Raw genomic sequence first — 20921 nt, forward strand, 5'->3', positions numbered from 1 at the left:
AGTGCGGGTAGTTCTGCTTTGAGGCGGACATCACCTCGCTCAAATAATACACCAGCCTCTGGACCGGCTGGGCTCGGCCTTCTTCAGGGCGCTGGACTACGATGACGGTGCTGACCACCCTGCTGGTTGCGGCGATGTAGAGGAGCATGGGCTCTTTCTCAGTCGACGCCGCCAGAACGGGCGGCGTGGCCAGCATCTTCTTCAGCTCGTGAAAAGCTTGGTCGGCCTGGTCGCTCCACTCGAAGTGAGTGCTCTTCTTCATGAGGCGGTAGAGGGGGAGAGCTTTCTCTCCGAGCCGGCTGATGAAGCGGTTCAAGGAGGCCAAGCACCCGGTGAACTTCTGGATGTCTCGAAGCTTGGTGGGGATCGCCATTCTCTCGATGGCCTTGATCTTCACCGGGTTGCATTCGATGCCGCGTTCGGAGACCAGGAAGCCTAGGAGCTGGCCGGCTGGCACTCCGAACACGCATTTCTCGGGGTTGAGCTTGATTTGGAACCGGCGTAAGTTCTCAAACGTTTCCTTGAGGTCTCCTAGCAAGGTGCCGCGCTTCTCCGTCTTCACCACGATGTCGTCCACGTAAACGTGAGCGTTTTTGCCGAGTTGCTTGAGGAGGCACTTCTGCATGCAATGCTAAAAAGTGGCACCGGCATTTCTCAAGCCGAATGTCATAGTCAGGTAGCAGAAGGCTCCAAATGGCGTGATGAAGGCGGTCTTCAGGCGGTCGTCCGGATCCAGCTTTATCTGATGATATCCGGAGTAAGCATCCAAGAAACTCAATAGCTCGCATCCGGCTGTGGAGTCTATCACTTGGTCAATCCTTGGCAGGGCAAAAGGATCTTTGGGGCAGGCCTTGTTGAGGCTCGTGTAGTCTATACACATGCGCCACTTGTTGTTCTTCTTTAGCACAAGGACCGGGTTGGCGAGCCACTCTGGAAAGAAAACTTCCATAATGAAGCCGGCTGCCAAAAGCCGGACTATCTCCTCCCCTACAATCCTGCGTTTCTCCTCCGACAGTCGGTGAAGGGGTTGTCTGACTGGCTTTGCGTCTTCTCGAACGTGTAGTTTGTGCTCGGCGAATTTCCTCGGAACACCCGGCATGTCCTTGGGGTCCATGCAAAGATGTCCCGATTCTCACGGAGGAAATCGGTGAGCTCGCCTTCCTATTTGCTGTTCAGGTTTGCCCCGATGACGGCAAACCTCTCTGGATGCTCGGGGTCTACTGGCGGCGGGGCGGGATATCTCTCTCCACCGGGCGGAGGCGGAGGCGGGTCGCCCCGCCATTCCATGGCTCGGGGATGACCGTCCACGTCTCGCTCGATGGAGATCCGGGTCCGGCTGCGGCTGGCAGCCAGCTCCTTCTCGCGTCGCGCGCGGGTGTTGCTCGTAGTCGGCGTCCGGGACGTCACGCCGTGTCAATCAAGGGCCCTCCCCGTGTCGCTGCGTGGCTGCGTCAATCAATTGCTGGATGCGCCGGGTCATGTGGGGGAGGTCTTCGGCCTCCAAGCCATCCAACTCGTCTACAGCCGCTTGGGCGGCACGCAAGTTCTCGAGCGGAGTGGCATAGACCGGGCGGTCGACTCCCAGCGTGTCGGCGATGACGGCGCTGCGCTGCTTGACAAGGCCAGCCCGGCTTGGCCCGCCCGGGGCCGGCGTGCCGAAGGCGGCGCGGTCAGCTTCGCGCTGATAGGCCTAAGTGAGGTGTCTTACGGAAGCCAGCCTCCGGCCCTCTGCGAGGAGGGCGAGGCGGCGTGCCTCCAGTGCTTCGTCGTCGGCGTTAGCCGGGAGGGGAGCGGACAAGTCGTGGGCCGCCGCGTGCGAAGCGTCGGGGGTGCTCTCGTCGGCCGGGCCGCCATGGCCGACAACCATCACTTCGGTGGTGACAGCATCCCAGCCGTCGGCTCGAGGAAGCGGGTCGTTGTAGATCATGACGTTGGTGGGGAAGGTGTCGTAGGAGGCTGTGTCGGAGTCGACAGGCATCGGGTCAGTGGAGCCAACAGACTCCAGGTCCGCAGTGGGCTCGCTGGAGACATGGAGCTGGCTGAGAAGGTTGGCGAGGTGGTCGGTGCCCGCATCGGAGGCGAGCTCGTCGGAGATGAGAGTTTCGTCGAGGAGATCGACGAGGCTGCTCGCCGCACAGATGCTGGTGATGCCTTGCAGCGCATCGTGGCAAGCGCCATCGGGCGTGCCGGGCTGGCTGCACTCGCTGGGGAGGAAGAGGGTTCCCGTCCAGAACAGGTCTCCGGACGACGGTGCACCTGGCCCCACGGTGGGCGCCAAATGTCGGGTGGTAGGTGCGACATATGCCAACGGGTGGCTTATCATTGTGGGAGCCAGTAAGACGTCGCCGGTGCCTGGAAACGGGATAAGGCGAAGACATGCATGCCGGCGGATCTTACCCAGCTTCGGGGCTCTCCGTGGAGATAACACCCCTACTGCTGCTCTGCGGGGTCTCCGCATGTTCACTAGATGAATCAAGTAGCTACACAACGCTCCTTGAGCTGTTTGGTGGGAGGAGGAAGAAGGGCACGGCTAGCCTGCTTCTTCTCCTTATGTGGTGTCTAGAACTAGCAAGGGGTCGACCCCTTTGCATGGGTGCTCCACGGGGTTTATATAGGCCTACCCCTCGGGGGTACAATGGTAATCCGACTGGGCGCGGGGCCCAGCCGTCTGTGACTACGCTCGCCGGCTTCTGCGCCGGCTGCTGGGGCCCGCCGACTGGTGGGTCCAGCCAGCTGCCGGCCCCTTGGTCGACAGGCAGGCCCACAGTCCAGGGCCTGGTCGGCGTCTGGTTACTGTGGCTCCATCTCGTTGACGTGGGCTTCGTCATGGTAAGCGCGGCTACAGTACCGCCGCATGTCAGGTGATCGCTGTAGCCTCACCGCGTCTTGTCTCCTTAATGGGGCGTCTTCTTCGAGGGAGGCAGCAAGCCGGCTGCGGGGAGCCGGCTCTGTGTTGGGCCGACTGGTTGGAGGCGTGGCCACCTTCGGGCGTCTCTCTGCTCAAAGGGACCCACCGCCTGTGGGCCACACTGGCGGCCCCTCGTGGGTGATGCCAGGGTCAACATGGCAACAGTGCCGCGCCGGACGGGTCATGCCTACCTCGTACGGCGCACTGTGCCAGGCGTGCTCCGGGATTCGGGGGTGGTAGGCTTCACTGTAGCCACGCCCCGTCGCACCGCCGTTAGGTGGGTGCAAACTTTGTGGGTATGGTCCTGACCGCTTTATGGGGAGCCGGCTTCTTGGAGTCGGCCTTCTCATGGCCGGCTTCTTGGAGTCGGCCTTCTCATGAGGGCTAAAATCGGACCGCCTCCCGAAAGCCGGCCTGGGTGGCAGCCAGCAAGGGGAAGGCGGCCCCATGTCTTGGATTTTCGAGAGCCGGGCGGGCTCGTAACTTTTTCAGAAGGGCCAGGGGAAGCCGGCTAGGCTACCCATGGCTATTTACTCCAACAACGAGCGCCTTGCAGAACTTCCTGAAAATAGTGCTCGGCTTTCATCCTAGTCTGGGGATGCAACAGCGGTAGCCTCCATTTCCGCCCAGTATGTCTTGACATGGGCAAGAGCCATCCGCGCACCCTCTATGCACGCTGACCTTTTCATCGCATTGATATGCGGCGCCGCACCAAGGAACTGCTGCACCAAGTTGAAATAACTTTTCGGCTCTGGCCTCTATGGCCACAGATAACTCATGACATACTTCATGGCGAGTCTGGACAACCTATTTAGCTCAGCCCATTCGGTCAAATGATTGGCTAATGACAGCGGACGCTCCGGATTGTGGAACTGCGACCAAAAGAGCTTTTCCACTTCGCGATCTTCTTGATCTCGGAAGTGTTCGGCCGCATCTGCGGCACTCGCTGCCAAATCCAGATAGGTGTCCGCCGTACTGCACATCCGGTCCAACGAAGAATGTTTAGGATCACAAAATTTCCTCCGCAGCATAAAGGGCTTTCCAACCGCAATCTCTCCGGCCTGACGCAGCTCCTCCTTCATAGCTCTCATCACAGAGCGAGCATCCTTGGCATCGGCAACGGCCTTCTCCAGGTCCGTCTGTTCCGCCCGATCTTCTTTTTCAAGAAGCTTTCAACGGTCAGTAGCGTTCGTCAGCTTCACGGCCATCTCGGCCATTTCCTTCTTGCTTCGGCAGTGAGCAGCCTGTTCGACTTTCATCTCCTCAATTGCCTTTCCGGCAGCCGCATCACTTTTCCTGGCTTGCTCCTTGGCTGAGGCAAGTTCCGCCCAAAGATTCTCCCTGGCAGTAGCACCATCTGCATCAAGCGCACACATTGTAAGATACTGGCATAAAGCTCCTCTTACCAGGTGCCGCCGGAGGAATTACATACCTTGTGCCTCGTCAAGCCACTTGTTGACAAGCGCGATGTCGGCATCTGCCACGTCAAGTTGCCGCTTTAGCTCGGCAAATTCATCAGTCCGGCTTGCCACCGGACACTTCGCCACCTACGTATGAAGGCAGCATATTAGACCTGGGATTATGATCCTCTGTGCGCCGTCACTTTTGACAATGCACAGAGTCTCAGGGGCTACTATCTACACAGGGTGCATCTTATTTATGTGCAACTGTCCAAAAAGGGTACATTATTTCACGTACCTCAAAACCTGTCAGTAAACTCCTGACGGCCTCGTGCAATCCGCTCTCCGCGGATGAAATCCTCTCAATCATCGTACCCATCAATGCACGATGGTCCTCTGAGATAGATGCTCGCCCTAGCAGATCCTTCAGCTCATCCAACCGCGCACCAGACGGTGCCAGACTCGTCCGATGGCCCTTTTCGAAGGCCAGACGCGGAGGGCTTTGGGGGGCCATATGACTACCTTCCAGACCTGCCGGATTCGGAGAAACCCTCCGCGACGATACCTCAGGATCGCCCGCCTCCCAAGGCGGTACGGCAGGGGGAGGCATTCCGCTCTCCATCATCTCCGAAAGAAGATCCCCCGAAGACGAGCTCTGCTGAGAAGGGGTAAGGTCTGAGCTACAAGGTAAATTTTTGATTACTCTTCTCAGATATAACGCAAGGATTTCTCTCATTTCTTAAAGAGAAAAACTCCTCTCTACTTACGGCTCGGTGGAGGGCTGATCCCCTTGAGGTCATAATTCGGCCGAAGTATCCCCCGGCGCAGGACCCTCTGACGAAGATTTCTTCCCCCGCTTTGAGGCCATGGTCTCCGGATCGTCAAAGGCGGTCCTCTTCTTCCCCTGAGGAGAGGAATTTTCGATTCCTCCCTTCCAGACAACCTTCTTCTAGGAGGTTGTAGCTTTCTTGTCCCCTCCCTCGCTTTCCTCCGAAGGCACAACCTCCAACATCCTGACTAGCACGGGATCCGGCATGGTCTCGGGGAGCGGGGCCGGACACCTGATTAGCTTTTCTTTCGCTATCCACTCCTATTTAAAGGACAACTCTTTTAGGGGCAATTTTATGATAAATATACGGATAGCGAGTCCGGGCACAAGGCTACTTACTTGAGTATCCGGACGATTGCAGCTCAGACCTACGTCCTCCGTAGAATCCGGACACACTACTTGTGGTCCGAAGAATAATTTGTACATCTCCACGGGCGTCATGCCAAGAAAATGTTGGAGAACTCGTGGCCCCTCTGGGTTGAACTCCCACAGGCGGAGGGGGCGACATTTGCAGGGCAGAACTCGGCGAATTAACATAACCTGCGTCACCACGACCAGACTGATGTCTCTTTCAAGGAGATCTCGGATGCGGCCCTGCAACAGGCGCACGTCCTTTGCCGACCCCCAGTCCAGCCCCTTATTGACCCATGACACTAGTCGCGGCGGGGGACCCGAGCAGAAAGCAGGCAGCGCCACCCACTTGGTGCTCCTGGGAGCTGTGATATAAAACCACTCTCATTGCCATAAGCTGGACTCCCCTTGAAAAGAGCCCTCGGGCCATGGAGCACCAGCATTCTTGCTTATAAAAGCACCTCCGCACTCCGCGTGCCGTCCCTCGATCATCTTCGGCTCTACTTTGAAGGTCTTGAGCCATAGTCCGAAGTGAGGAGTAATACGGAGGAAGGCTTCACACACGACGATGAATGAGGAAATATGGAGGATGGACTCCGGAGCTAAGTTGTGAAATTCCAGCCCATAATAAAACATGAGCCCCCTCACGAAGGGATCCGTCGGGAAGCCTAGCCCCCGAAGGAAGTGAGACATGAACACCACACTCTCACTAGGCTTGGGAGTGGGAATGACCTGCCCTTGAGCAGGCAGCCTATGCCAGATTTCGCCGGTCAAGAACCTGGCCTCTCTTAACTTCAGCACGTCCTCCTCCGTGATGGAGGAGGGCATCCATCAGCCTTGAAGGTCGGAACCGGACATTGTCAAAGGCCCGAAGCGCCTGAAATCTGGAGCCTTGGGTGTTGGAACTCGAGGCGAAGGGCGAACTCATTTGAGATTGAAAGAAAGGAGTAAGGCCCTGGTCTCTTTATAAGAGGTTGAATACCAAGGGCCCTCCCCGTGACCGTTTGGGACTCGCCTTTGATCGAGAAAACATACCAACGGGTACGGTTGGGTTACCCACGCCCGTATTGATGAGAATCCTGGAATAAGGGGACACGATCTCTGCTTTAACAAGACATTCCAAGGAAACCGCCTCACTAAACGCGTTGAGGTGGGACAGTAAAACGATTCGAATACGGACTTAGCCGTGGTGTGATGTCACGCTACGGAATACGTCAGCAGATTAGATTTGTGTAAATATTATTCTCTCTATGGAACTATGTGGAAACTTATTTTGCAGAGCCGGACACTACCTTTGTGTTCAAAATCTTCTATGAAGTACTTGGAGGAGGAACCCACCTTGCAATGCCGAAGACAATCTGGGCGCCGGACTCGTCGTCATTGAAGCCTAGTTCAGGGGCTACTGAGGGAGTCCTGGATTAGGGGGGTGTCCGGACAGCCGGACTATACCTTCGGCCGGACTCCTGGACTATGAAGATACAAGATTGAAGACTTAGTCTCGTGTCCGGAAGGTGCTTTCCTTGGCGTGGAAGGCAAGCTTGGCGATACGGATATGTAGATCTCCTACCATTGTAACCGACTCTGTGTAACCCTAGCCCTCTCCGGTGTCTTTATAAACCAGAGGGTTTTAGTCCGTAGGGACAGACAATCATACCATAGGCTAGCTTCTAGGGTTTAGCCTCTCTAATCTCGTGATAGATCTACTCTTGTACTACCCATATCATCAATATTAATCAAGCAGGACGTAGGGTTGTATCTCCATCAAGAGGGCCCGAACCTGGGTAAAACATCGTGTCCCCTGCCTCCTGTTACCATCCACCTAGACACATAGTTCGGGACCCCCTACCCGAGATCCGCCGGTTTTGACACCGACAGTGATCATGACGGTGCTTTGGAGATGGAGAGCAAAGGCACAAGATGATGATGGCCATATCATATCACTTATATTGATTGCATGTGATGTTTATCCTTTATGCATCTTATTTTGCTTATTTCTGTGGTAGCATTATAAGATGATCTCTCACTAATTGCAAGGTATAAGTGTTCTCCTGGAGTATGCACCATTGCTATAGTTCGTTGTGCCGAGACACCACGTGATGATCAGGTGTGATAAGCTCTACGTTCACATACAACGGGTGCAAGCCAGTTTTGCACATGCAGAATACTCGGGTTAAACTTGACGAGCCTAGCATATGCAGATATGGCCTCGGAACACTGAGACCGAAAGGTCAAGCGTGAATCATCTAGTAGATATGATCAACATAGTGATGTTCACCATTGAAAACTACTCCATCTCACGTGATGATCGGACATGGTTTAGTTGATATGGGTCACGTGATCACTTAGATGATTAGAGAGATGTCTATCTAAGTGGAAATTCTTAAGTAATCTAATTAATTGAACTTTAATTTATCATGAACTTAGTACCTGATAGTATTTTGCATGTCTATGTTATTGTAGATAGATGGCCCGTGCTGTTGTTCCGTTGAATTTTCATGCCTTCCTAGAGAAAGCTAATTTGAAATATGCTGGTAGCAATTACACAAACCGGGTCCGTAACTTGAGGATTATCCTCATTGCTGCACAGAAGAATTATGTCCTCAAAGCACCGCTAGGTGACAAACCCACTGCAGGAGCAATGCCAGAAGTTATGAACACCTGGCAGAGCAAAGCTGATGACTACTCGATAGTTCAGTGTGCCATGCTTTACGGCTTAGAACCGGGACTTCAACGACGTTTTGAACGTCATGGAGCATATCAGATGTTCCAGGAGTTGAAGTTAATATTTCAAGCAAATGCCCGGATTGAGAGATATGAAGTCACCAATAAGTTCTACAGCTGCAAGATGGAGGAGAATAGTTCTGTCAGTGAACATATACTCATAATGTCTGGGTACCATAACCACTTGACTCAACTGGGAGTTAATCTTCCTGATGATAGTGTCATTGACAGAGTTCTTCAATCACTGCCACCAAGCTACAAGAGCTTCGTGATGAACTATAATATGCAAGGGATGGATAACACGATTCCCGAGCTCTTCGCAATGCTAAAAGCTGCAGAGGTAGAAATCAAGAAGGAGCATCAAGTGTTGATAGTCAACAAGACCACCAGTTTCAAGAAAAAGGGTAAAGGAAAGAAGGGGAACTTCAAGAAGAACAGCAAGCCAGTTGCTGCTCAAGTGAAGAAACCAAAATCTGGACCTAAGCCTGAGAATGAGTGCTTCTACTACAAAGGAACTAGTCACTGGAAGCGAAACTGCCCCAAGTATTTGGCGGAGAAGAAGGATGGTAAAGTGAAAGGTATATTTGATATACATGTTATTGATGTGTACCTTACTAATGCTCGTAGTAGTGCCTGGGTATTTGATACTGGTTCAGTTGCTAACATCTGCAACTCAAAATAGGGGCTACGGATTAAGCGAAGATTGGCTAAGGACAAGGTGACGATGCATGTGGGAAATGGTTCCAAAGTCGATGTGATCGTCGTCGGCACGCTACCTCTACATATACCTTCGGGATTAGTATTTGACCTAAATAATTGTTATTTGGTGCCAGCGTTGAGCATGAACATTATATCTGGATCTTGTTTGATGCGAGACGATTATTCATTTAAATCAGAGAATGTGGTTGTTCTATTTATATGAGTAATATATTTTATGGTCATGCACCCCTAATGAGTGGTCTATTTTTACTAAATCTTGATAGTAGTGATACACATGTTCATAGTATTGAAGCCAAAAGATGCAGAGTTGATAATGATAGTGCAACTTATTTGTGGCACTGCCGTTTAGGTCATATTGGTGTAAAGCGCATGAAGAAACTTCATTCGGATGGACTTTTGGATTCACTTGGTACTTGCGAACCATGCCTCATGGGCAAGATGACTAAAACGCCGTTCTCCGGAACAATGGAGCGAGCAACAGATTTGTTGGAAATCGTACATACTGATGTATGTGGTCCGATGAATATTGAGGCTCGTGGCGGGTATCATTATTTTCTAACCTTCACAGATGATTTGAGCAGATATGGGTATATCTACTTAATGAAACATAAGTCTGAAACATTTGAGAAGTTCAAAGAATTTCAGAGTGAAGTGGAAAATCATCGTAACAAGAAAATCAAGTTTCTACGATCTTGTCGTGGAGGCAAATATTTGAGTTATGAGTTTGGACTTTATTTGAAACAATGCAGAATAGTTTTACAACTCACGCCACCTGGAACACCATAGTGTAATGGTGTGTACCAATGTCGTAATCGTTCTTTACTAGATATGGTGCAATCTATGATGTCTCTCACTGATTTACCGCTATCATTTTGGGGTTATGCTTTAGAGACAGCCGCATTCACGTTAAATAGGGCACCATCTAAATCCGTCGAGACGACACCTTATGTGAAACCCAAGTTGTCGTTTCTTAAAGTTTGGGGCTGCGATGCTTATGTGAAAAAGCTTCAACCTGATAAGCTCAAACCCAAATCGGAGAAATGTGTCTTCATAGGATACCCAAAGGAGACTGTTGGGTACACCTTCTATCACATATCCTAAGGCAAGGTATTCGTTGCTAAGAATGGATCCTTTCTAGAGAAGGAGTTTCTCTCGAAAGAAGTGAGTGGGAGGAAAGTAGAACTTGACAACGTAATTGTACCTTCTCCCTTATTGGAAAGTAGTTCATCACTGAAATCAGTTCCAGTGATTCCTACACCAACGAGGAAGCTAATGATGATCATGAAACTTCTGATCAAGTTACTACCGAACCTCGTAGGTCAACCAGAGTAAGATCCGCACCAGAGTGGTACGGTAATCCTGTTCTGGAAGTCATGTTACTTGACCATGATGAACCTACGAACTATGAGGAAGCGATGATGAGCCCAGATTCCGCAAAATGGCTTGAAGCCATGAAATGTGAGATGGGATCCATGTATGAGAACAAAGTGTGGACTTTGGTTGACTTGCCCGATGATCGGCGGGCCATAGAGAACAAATGGATCTCCAAGAAGAAGACTGACGTTGACGGTAATGTTACTATCTACAAAACTCGACTTGTTGCGAAAGGTTTTCAACAAGTTCAAGGAGTTGACTACGATGAGACCTTCTCACCCGTAGCGATGCTTAAGTTCGTCTGAATGTTAGCAATTGCCGCATTTTATGATTCTGAAATTTGGCAAATGGATGTGAAAACTGCATTCCTTAATGGATATCTTAAAGAAGAGTTGTATATGATGCAACCATAAGGTTTTGTCGATCCAAAAGGTGCTAACAAAGTGTGCAAGCTCCAGCGATCCATTTATGGACTGGTGCAAGCCTCTCGGAGCTTGAATATACGCTTTGATAGTGTGATCAAAGCATATGGTTTTATACAAACTTTTGGATTAGCCTGTATTTACATGAAAGTGAGTGGGAGCTCCGTAGCATCTCTGATATTATATGTAGAGGACATATTGTTAATCGGAAATGATACTGAATTTCTGAATAGCATAAAAAATACTTGAATAAGAATTTTTCAATGAAAGACCTTGGTGAAGCTTCTTATATATTGGGCATCAAGATCTATAGAGATAGATCAAGACACTTAATTGGACTTTCACAAAGCACATACCTTGATAAAGTTTTGAAGAACTTCAAAATGGATCAGGCAAAGAAAGGGTTCTTGCATGTATTACAAGGTGTGAAGTTGAGTCAGACTCAATGCGCGTCGACCACTGCAGAAGATAGAGAGAAAATGAAAGGTGTTCCCTATGCTTCAGCCATAGGTTCTATCATGTATGCAATGCTGTGTACTAGACCTGATGTGTACCTTGCTATAAGTTTAGCAGGGAGGTACCAAAGTAATCCAGGAGTGGATCACTGGACAGCGGTCAAGAACATCCTGAAATACCTAAAAAGGACTAAAGATATGTTTCTCGTATATGGAGGTGTGATACGTCCACAACGTATCTATAATTTTTGATTGCTCCATGCTATTATATATTCCGTTTTGGATGTTTAATGGGCTTATTTATACAGTTTTATATTATTTTTGGGACTAACCTATTAACCGGAGGCCCAACCCAAATTGCTGTTTTTTTTGCCTATTTCAGTGTTTCGCAGAAAAAGAATATCAAACGGAGTCCAAACGGAATGAAACCTTCGGGAACGTGATTTTTGGAACAAACGTGATCTAGAGGACTTGGAGTGGATGTGAAGCAACCAACGAGGAGACCACGAGGCAGGGGCGCGCCAACCCCCCTGGGCGCGCCCTCCACCCTCATGGGCCCCTCGTGGCTCCACCGACCTACTTCTTGCTCCTATATATATCTACATACCCCGCGAACATCACAGATCACCATGAAAACCTAATTACACCGCCGCAACCTTCTATACCAAAGAGATCCCATCTTGGGGCCTTTTCGGAGCTCCACCGGAGGGGGCATTGATCACGGAGGGCCTCTACATCAACTCCATAGCACCTCCGATGATGTGTGAGTAGTTTAACTTAGACCTTCGGGTCCATAGTTATTAGCTAGATGGCTTCTTCTTCTCTCTCTTTGGATCTCAATACAAAGTTCTCCTTGATCTTCTTGGAGATCTATTCGATGTAACTCTTTTTGCGGTGTATTTGTCGAGATCAGAAGAATTGTTGGTTTATGATCAAGTTTATCCATGAACAATATTTGAATCTTCTCTGAATTCTATTATGTATGATTGGTTATCTTTGCAAGTCTCTTCAAATTATCAGTTTGGTTTGGCCTACTAGATTGATCTTTCTTGCAATGGGAGAAGTGCTTAGCTTTGGGTTCAATCTTGCGGTGCTTGATCCCAGGTACAGAAAGGGAAATGACACGTATTGTATTGTTGCCTTCGAGGATAAAAAGATGGGGTTTATATCATATTGCATGAGTTTATCCCTCTACATCATGTCATCTTGCTTAAGGCGTTACTCTGTTCTTATGAACTTAATACTCTAGATGCATGCTGGATAGCGGTTGATGTGTGGAGTAATAGTAGTAGATGCAGGCAGGAGTCGGTGTACTTGTCACGGCCGTGATGCCTATATACATGATCATACCTAGATATTCTCATAATTATTCGCTTTTCTATCAATTGCTCGACAGTAATTTGTTCACCCACCATAAAACTTATGCTATCTTGAGAGAAGCCAGTAGTGAAACCTATGGCCCCCGGGTCTATTTTCCATCCTACAAGTTTCCAATCTATCTTATTTTGCAATCTTTACTTTCAATCTATATCATAAAAATAGCAAAAATATTTATCTTATTATCATTATTTCTATCAGATCTCACTCTTGCAAGTGGCCATGACCCCTTTATCGCGTTGGTTGCGAGGTTCTTATTTGTTTGTGTAGGTATGAGGTGACTCGCACATGGTCTCCTACTGGATTGATACCTTGGTTCTCAAAAACTAAGGGAAATACTTATGCTTCTTTGCCGCATCACCCTTTCCTCTTCAAGGGAAAACCAACGCAAGCTCAAGAGGTAGCAAGAAGGATTTCTGGCGCTGTTGCCAGGGAGATCTACGCCAAGTCAAGATATACCAAGTACCCATCACAACTCTTATCCTTCGCATTACATTATTAGCCATTTGCCTCTCGTTTTCCTCTCCCCCACTTCATCCTTGTCGTTTTATCCGCCCTCTTTTCCTTTCGCCCTCTCTTTCCGTTCGCTTTTTCCTCACTTGTTTGCTTGTGTGTTGGATTGCTTGCTTATCACGATGGCTCAAGATAATACTAAATTGTGTGACTTTTTGCCAATACCAACAATAATGATTTTATTAGCACTCCGATTGCTCCTCTTACTGATGCTGAATCTTGTGAGATTAATACTGCTTTGTTGAATCTTTTCATGAAAATCCGTTTTCTGGCCTTCCTAGTGAAGATGCCGCTACCCATCTAAATAACTTTGTTAAACTTAAGCTATTTCCGTTTTCACTTAGAGATCTTGCTAAAGCTTGGTTTTCGTCTTTGCCTAAAAATAGTATTGATTCATGGAATAAGTGCAAAGATGCTTTTATCTCTAAGTATTTTCCTCCCGCTAAGATCATCTCTCTTAGAAACGATATTATGAATTTTAAACAACTTGATCATGAGCATGTTGCACAATCTTGGGAGAGGATGAAATTAATGATACGTAATTGCCCTACACATGGTTTGAATTTAAGGATGATTATACAAATTTTTTATGCCGGATTGAATTTTGCTTCTAGAAATCTTTTAGATTCGGCCGCAGGAGGCACTTTTATAGAAATCACTTTAGGAGAAGCTACCAAACTCCTAGATAATGTTATGATTAATTATTCTCAATGGCACATGGAAAGATCTACTAGTAAAAAGGTGCATGCAATTGAAGAGATTAATGTTTTGAGTGGAAAGATGGATGAACTTATGAAATTGTTTGCTAATAAGAGTGCTCCTGCTGATCCTAATGATATGCCTTTGTCTACTTTGATTGAGAATAATAATGAATCTATGGATGTGAATTTTGTTGGTAGGAACAATTTTGGTAACAACGCGTATAGAGGTAATTTTAATTCTTGGACGTTTCCTAGTAATTCCTCTAATAATTATGGTAGTTCCTACAACAACTCTGATGGAAATTAGAATAAGATGCCCTCTGGTTTTGAATCTAGTATTAAAGAATTTATTAGTTCACAAAAGAGTTTCAATGTTTTGATTGAAGAAAAATTGCTTAAGTTTGATGAGTTGGCTAGGAACGTTGATAGAATTTCTCTTGATGTTCATTCTTTAAAACTTAGATCTATTCCACCTAAGCATGGTATCAATGAGTCTCTGAAAGCCATGAGAATTTCCATTGATGAGTGCAAGGAAAGAACCGATAGGATGCGTGCTAAAAAAGATTGCTTTGTGAAAGTGTGTTCTTCTAGTTTCCATGATAATAATGATGAAGATCTAAAAGTTATTTATGTGTCCCTTATTAAATCTTTGTTTTGCAATATGAATCTTGACAATGATGGAATTGGAGATGAGTCAACTTTAGTTAGAAGGCGTCCCAACAATTCGGAGTTTTTAGATCTTGATGCAAAAATTGATAAAAGTGGGATTGGAGAGGTCAAAACTTTAAATAGCAATGAACCCACGATCTTGGATTTCAAGGAATTTAATTATGATAATTGCTCTTTGATAGATTGTATTTCCTTGTTCCAATCCGTGCTAAATTCTCCGCATGCTTATAGTCAAAATAAAGCTTTTACTAAACATATCGTTGATGCTTTGATGCAATCTTACGAAGAAAAACTTGAGTTGGAAGTTTCTATCCTGTCATGGAATTGTCACGGCAGATGTCCTAGCGAAAGGACTTACTCGTAGGGCCATCGCAACTAGGAAGCATAAAGGGGTTAATCGGGACAAAGGACACGAGAGGTTTATACTGGTTCGGCCCCTTACGGTGAAGGTAAGGTCTAGTCCAGTTGACGTTGTATTGCTAGGTTTCGATGACCAAGGAGTGAATCCGCTTGCTTGGCTATCGATCTCTTTTTTTCTTCTCCTAAGCCACCGCTGAGTCGTCCCCTTATATACACGGGTTGATGCCTGACGGCCTACAGAGTCCCGGCCGGCTCATAAAACGTGTCCGGCTCAGTGACTTCTTTTATATGCCTTTCTTTACAAGTCTTTCTTTACATATGGAGGTTTACAATATTGGGCCATAAGCCACCTCTGGGCTTAGGCCTTCTACAATTCTTAGTAAACTATCACCTTGAATATTACTGGGCTTCTCTTAACATTCCGGCATTAGGGTTGACCCGGCCCCTCCTGGGCGGGTCATACCTGAAAGTTATATTCCCAACATTAGGCCCCAGGTTGATTTGAACCTTGTTCTTGTCAACCTTCAACATTTAGACAAAATCCATATTCCTTTGTCATTAAAAGCTTTGTAACCCGCCATGACGTCATCTTCCGAAAATATGAACGCCTGCTATGATGTCATCTCCAACAGATCTTTATCCTTAACTGTCTTCTGAGAATCGAGGCGTCCATTTAGCTGGATAATAATTATTTGGGTATTCCTCGATTTTCGTGCCTGCCTGTTCCCTTATCCCCTTATAAATAGGCACGACCAGGTCTTTCCTCACTCTTCCCTTTCTTCATCTTCTTCCTCTCGCAACCCTACTGCTGCTCGAGCTCCGCCGCCGTCGCAGAGCACCTCGTATTCTTCAAACTCGGCCGCTGCATCAACCTGAATCGATCCAGAGAACAGCGACGACCCTCTGCAGAAGATCCGTGGTTGTAAGTGTTCACCTTCCTGCTCCTCAGATCCACATTAGGGTTTCTAGGTTTCCATGTGTTCTTCATAGCTCATCACAGTTTCTTCATAGCTCCTCCTCCGCAGCCTCTTCTGATCCAAAAAGGAACACATAATTCGTGCGGTAGTTATTTTGCGTCCATTTTTTATACTAGTAGATCCCTTTTTCCTGAACAGAGGCCTCATTATAACTCACGAACTCATCTGTACTAGATTTTTAGGTCTAGAATATTTTCTTTTCGGAACGGCCATTTGACCCAAAATAATAGTTACAGCTTGGTAAATTTGTTTGTGTCAACACTTAGCCAATTCTGTTTCTGTCATCCATCGAATATCTTAGTCATGGCGGCTTATCACGCCAGCTCACTTTTCCTTTATATGTCATTAGCCCTTATTTTAATACGCCATTACTTATTTGTACCATCATCATTTAACTTCTAATTTCATCATTGACTTGAACCGACGCATCACTATCTTTTCAGTCTGTCCTTTCATCATGCCGTCCAAAGCGCCAACAGTCTGCAACTGGGTCCCTTCCACAGTTACTGAGGATACTGAGGGAGTCCAGGATTAGGGGGTATCCGGACAGCCGGATTATATCCTTTGGACGGACTGTTGGACTATGAAGATACAAGATTGAACACTTCGTCTCGTGTCCGGATGGGACTCTACTTGGCGTGGAAGGCAAGCTAGGTGATACGGATATGTATATCTCCTCCTTTGTAACTGACCTTGTGTAACCCTAGCCCCCTCCGGTGTCTATATAAACCGGAGGGTTTTAGTCCGTAGGACACAATAATAGACAATCATACCATAGGCTAGCTTCTAGGGTTTAGCCCCTCTGATCTCGTGGTAGATCAACTCTTGTACTACCCATATCATCAATATTAATCAAACAGGACGCAGGATTTTACCTCCATCAAGATGGCCCGAACCTGGGTAAAACATCGTGTCCCCTGCCTCCTGTTACCTTCCGCCTTAGACGCACAGTTCGGGACCCCCTACCCGAGATCCGCCGGTTTTGACACCGACAATGGTGCTTTCATTGAGAGTTCCACTGTGCCGTCGCCAAAAGGATGGATGTCTCATCTCGTCTTTGAAGATGGTACTACAGTTGGGGGAGCTTTGGCTATCAGCCAAACTCTCAGGCTAGGCGGTTTCGTCATGATCTCCTGTTCGGCCGCCGCGCCGACGATGACTTCTTGGGCCATCGAAAACAGCCTCCACGTCAAATCGGCACTCACCGAACGGATGGATCCAATGGAGCTCGCCTCTCTAAACGAGCTCTTGGATCGCATCGCCGCCCTGGGAGTCGCTACGGACTATGATCAGATTGGGCTTAAACCCGATCAAAGTGAGATTAACTCCCCGTCGGTCACCCATCATATCGCAGTGGTAGAGGAACAATGCGGCGACCTCTCCTCCATATTGAGGACCAACTATGTCCGGATTCCTGAGCTCTCCAAGCCAGATACCCATTCGCGGGAGGACAACACCCAATCCCTGAACTTAGAGTCAGGCAGCGGGCCAGGATTATCGGGCAACACCCCGTCACCAGAATTTCCAAAATTGGAAATTCCTCGGCCCCTGGATCCCAGATCGCGTAAGGGTTCGGATTCAAATCCGCCCACCCACCCAAACATAAGTGATCTTTCCCACATCACGCAAGAGCCCTAGGAAACAATACATCACTATTGGGCCAGATTCCTCCTTGCGATGAACAAGGTTAAGGACTGTCGCGAGGAAGACGCAATCTTATTTTTCTGCAATAACTGCAGGACAACGGAATCCTTAACGCCATAAATCGCTGTGAGATATCACGTTTCGCTGACTTGGCGTCCATAGTACGGAAGTACTGCGCGACGGAAAGTGCCTAGAAAACCGAAACAAACTTTTGGGATTATCCTACCCTAAATACGAACCCAGTCCGAAATAAAAGGGTGCATTATAAAAAGACACCCGGGTCAACTACCAAAAAGCAAAAAACCCTCTATAGGGCATGGAACCGTACTGGAGGGATGGCTCAATGGCCCCTGCAAAATTCATAGTACGGCGGATACAATACCAACGCATAGCCTTAGAGCATGTTGGATACTCCGGCAGGTGGCCAAAAGTGGTGTGGATCTTCTTATCCCAAATGCCACAGAGCACCATCCCGTGGATAACAATACGGTGTTAACAGTCTTTAAGACATTTGCGTCAAATAATAGGCGCAAGCGAACACTCCGCAGCATGGCCAAAATCTGCCACATAGCAGCAATAAATCCATGGAGTGACATGGCTATTACCTTCAATGCCAGTGATGAACCTAAATTCCGAACAGCCCGAGCACCAGCCGCACTGGTCCTCTATCCAATTAAGGACAACTTTCGACTCACCAAGGTACTCATGGACGGCGGCAGCGGATTAAACCTCATTTATGAGGAAACCCTTCAAAAAATGGAAATAGACTGGAACCGCATCGAGCGAAGCAGCACAACCTTTAGAGGAATAATCCCTAGTCGGGAAGCATGCTGTACAGGCAAAATCACACTAGATGTGGTGTTCGGCACGCTGGAGAATTATAGGTCCGAAGAGATTACGTTCCAAGTGGCACCGTTCAGTAGCTGTTACCACGCCCTATTAGGGCGGGAGGTGTTCACAATCTTCCAAGCCATACCACATTACGGGTACATGAAGCTCAAAATGCCCGGGTCCAACGGAATTATCACTCTTGCTAGTGATCCGGACACAGCACTCCGCGCCGAAAACAAGACAGCCGCACTGGCCCTCGAGGCATTATCCAAAGCCCTAGCAGCTGAGGAATTAACCACGCTATGCTCCACAGTGGACAGGGACGATGTGATACTCGATAAGAGACCCAAGTCCACCTCTTTCAAACCAGCGGATGAAATAGTCAAATTCCAAGTCCACCCAACGGACCCTACAAAAACAGCCTCCATCGAGGCACAGTTAAACTCCGTCGTGGACGCCGCACTACGAGAGTTCCTGTGCGAGAATTGGGACATATTCGCCTGGCATCCCTTAGACATGCTAGGAATCCCACACAGGCTGGCCGAGCATAGCCTCAATATCCTAAAGGGATTCAAGCCGGTCAAGCAAGCTCTTCGGCGTATCTCCGAACCTAAGATATAGGCCATGGGAGAGGAACTAGCCAAGTTATTGGAGGACGGATTCATCAGAGAAATAAAACACCCGGACTGGCTAGCAAACCTGGTTATGGTACCAAAGAAGGATAAATCCTGGCGCCTTTGTGTCGATTTCAAGGACCTCAATAAAGCTTGCCCAAAGGATCCCTTCCCCCTCCCCCGCATCGATCAAATTATTGATGCTACCGCAGAACACGAGTCATTGTGTTTCCTCGACGCATACTCCGGTTACCACCAAATCAAGATGGCGGAGTCCGACCAAGCCGCCATCTATTTTAACACAATACGGTCCCTTCTGTTTTAACACAATGCCTTTTGGGCTCAAAAACGCCGGCGCAACATATCAGCGCATGATTCAGACATGTCTGGAGAAACAAATCGGCAAAATAGTAGAGGCATACGTAGACGATGTGGTCATCAAAACCAAAACCAAACATGACTTGAGGCTCACATTCGACAACCTCCGAACATACGACATCAAGCTCAATCCAGAAAAATGCGTTTTCAGCGTACCAGCCGGAAATCTCCTGGGTTTCATTGTCTCCAGTCGAGGTATTGAAGCTAATCCGGCCAAAATCCGAGCTTTGTCACAGTTGGCTACCCTGACAGACAACAAAAAAATCCAGAAGTTAACTGGATGCGTGGCGGCTCAAAGCCGCTTTATCTCCCGCTTAGGAGAAAAGGCTTTACCCCTTTATCGCCTCCTTCGGCGCACCGAACACTTCGAGTGGACGGACGCGGCACAACCGGATTGGAAGAAATAAAGGCCATTTTGGCAACTAACCCAGTCCTGGCCGCGCCAAACATCGGCGAACCAATGTTGTTGTACATTGCGGCAACTCATCAAGTTGTCAGCGCAGTGCTCATTGTCGAACGGGAAGCGGACGGACATAAATTCCCTCTTCAAAAGCCGGTATACTATGTATCCACTATCCTCACTCCATGTAAATCACGGTACCCACATTATCAAAAGATAGCCTATGCGGTATTCATGGCATCCCGGAAGCTGCGACACTACTTTCAAGAGTGTTCGATTACAGTAGTCTCGGAAGTGCCACTTAATGATATTATAAACAACCGCGACGCTACGGGCCGGATTGCCAAGTGGGCCATCGATCTCCTCCCGTTCGACATAACATACAAACCATGGTGAGCCATTAAGTCGCAAGTACTGGCCGACTTTGTCGCCGAATGGACGGAAGCCGAACTCCCTAAAGAGTACGGCACGTATTGCAACTAGATCATGCACTTCGATGGCTCCAAAATGTTGGCTGGCCTGGGGGCTGGCGTCGTTTTGACATCCCCAACTGGAGATACAGTTCAATATGTACTCCAGATAATGTATATGGACTCCAACAACGCAGCCGAATATGAGGCCCTTTTACATGGGCTCCGGATGGCAGTATCCATGGGCATTCAACGCCTAGAGGTGCGGGGTGATTCGAACCTTGCAATATCCCAAATAAATGGAGACTTTGATGCCAAGGATCCGAAAATGGCGGCCTATCGCAACGCCATCCTAAAAATGTCAGCTCGGTTCGAGGGGCTCGAATTTCACCATGTAGCCTAGGAAAACAATCAGGCGGCAGATGTCCTCCCACGGATCGGTGCAAGACGCGATTCAGTCCCCCCCAACATCTTTTTGGAGAGGCTATTCAAGCCATCCGTAGCATGGGAAGGGGAACCCAGCAATAACTGCCCGGACCCAACCGCAATGCCCGATACCGAACACTCTGACGTAATCGGAGGCTCTGCCACCGAAATAACATCTTCAGCCCATGTTATAATGGTCGTCATCGCCCCGTGGACAGAACCATTCCTGGCCTACCTAACTAGGCAGGAACTCCCCGAGGACCAAAATGCGGCACGCTGCATAGTGCGGCGATCTAAAGCCTATAAGGTCCATGAGCGAGAGCTTTATAAGAAAAGCACCACCAGAGTCCATCAAAGGTGTATCTCCGAAGAGGAAGGGCGGAAGCTCCTGGCTGAAATTTATGCCGGACTCGGCGGTCACCATGCCACAACCCGGGCTCT

The sequence above is a fragment of the Triticum urartu genome, chromosome 7A, assembly GCF_056163025.1.
Source record: "Triticum urartu cultivar PI428250 chromosome 7A, HENAU_Tu73, whole genome shotgun sequence".
NCBI lineage: Eukaryota > Viridiplantae > Streptophyta > Magnoliopsida > Poales > Poaceae > Triticum > Triticum urartu.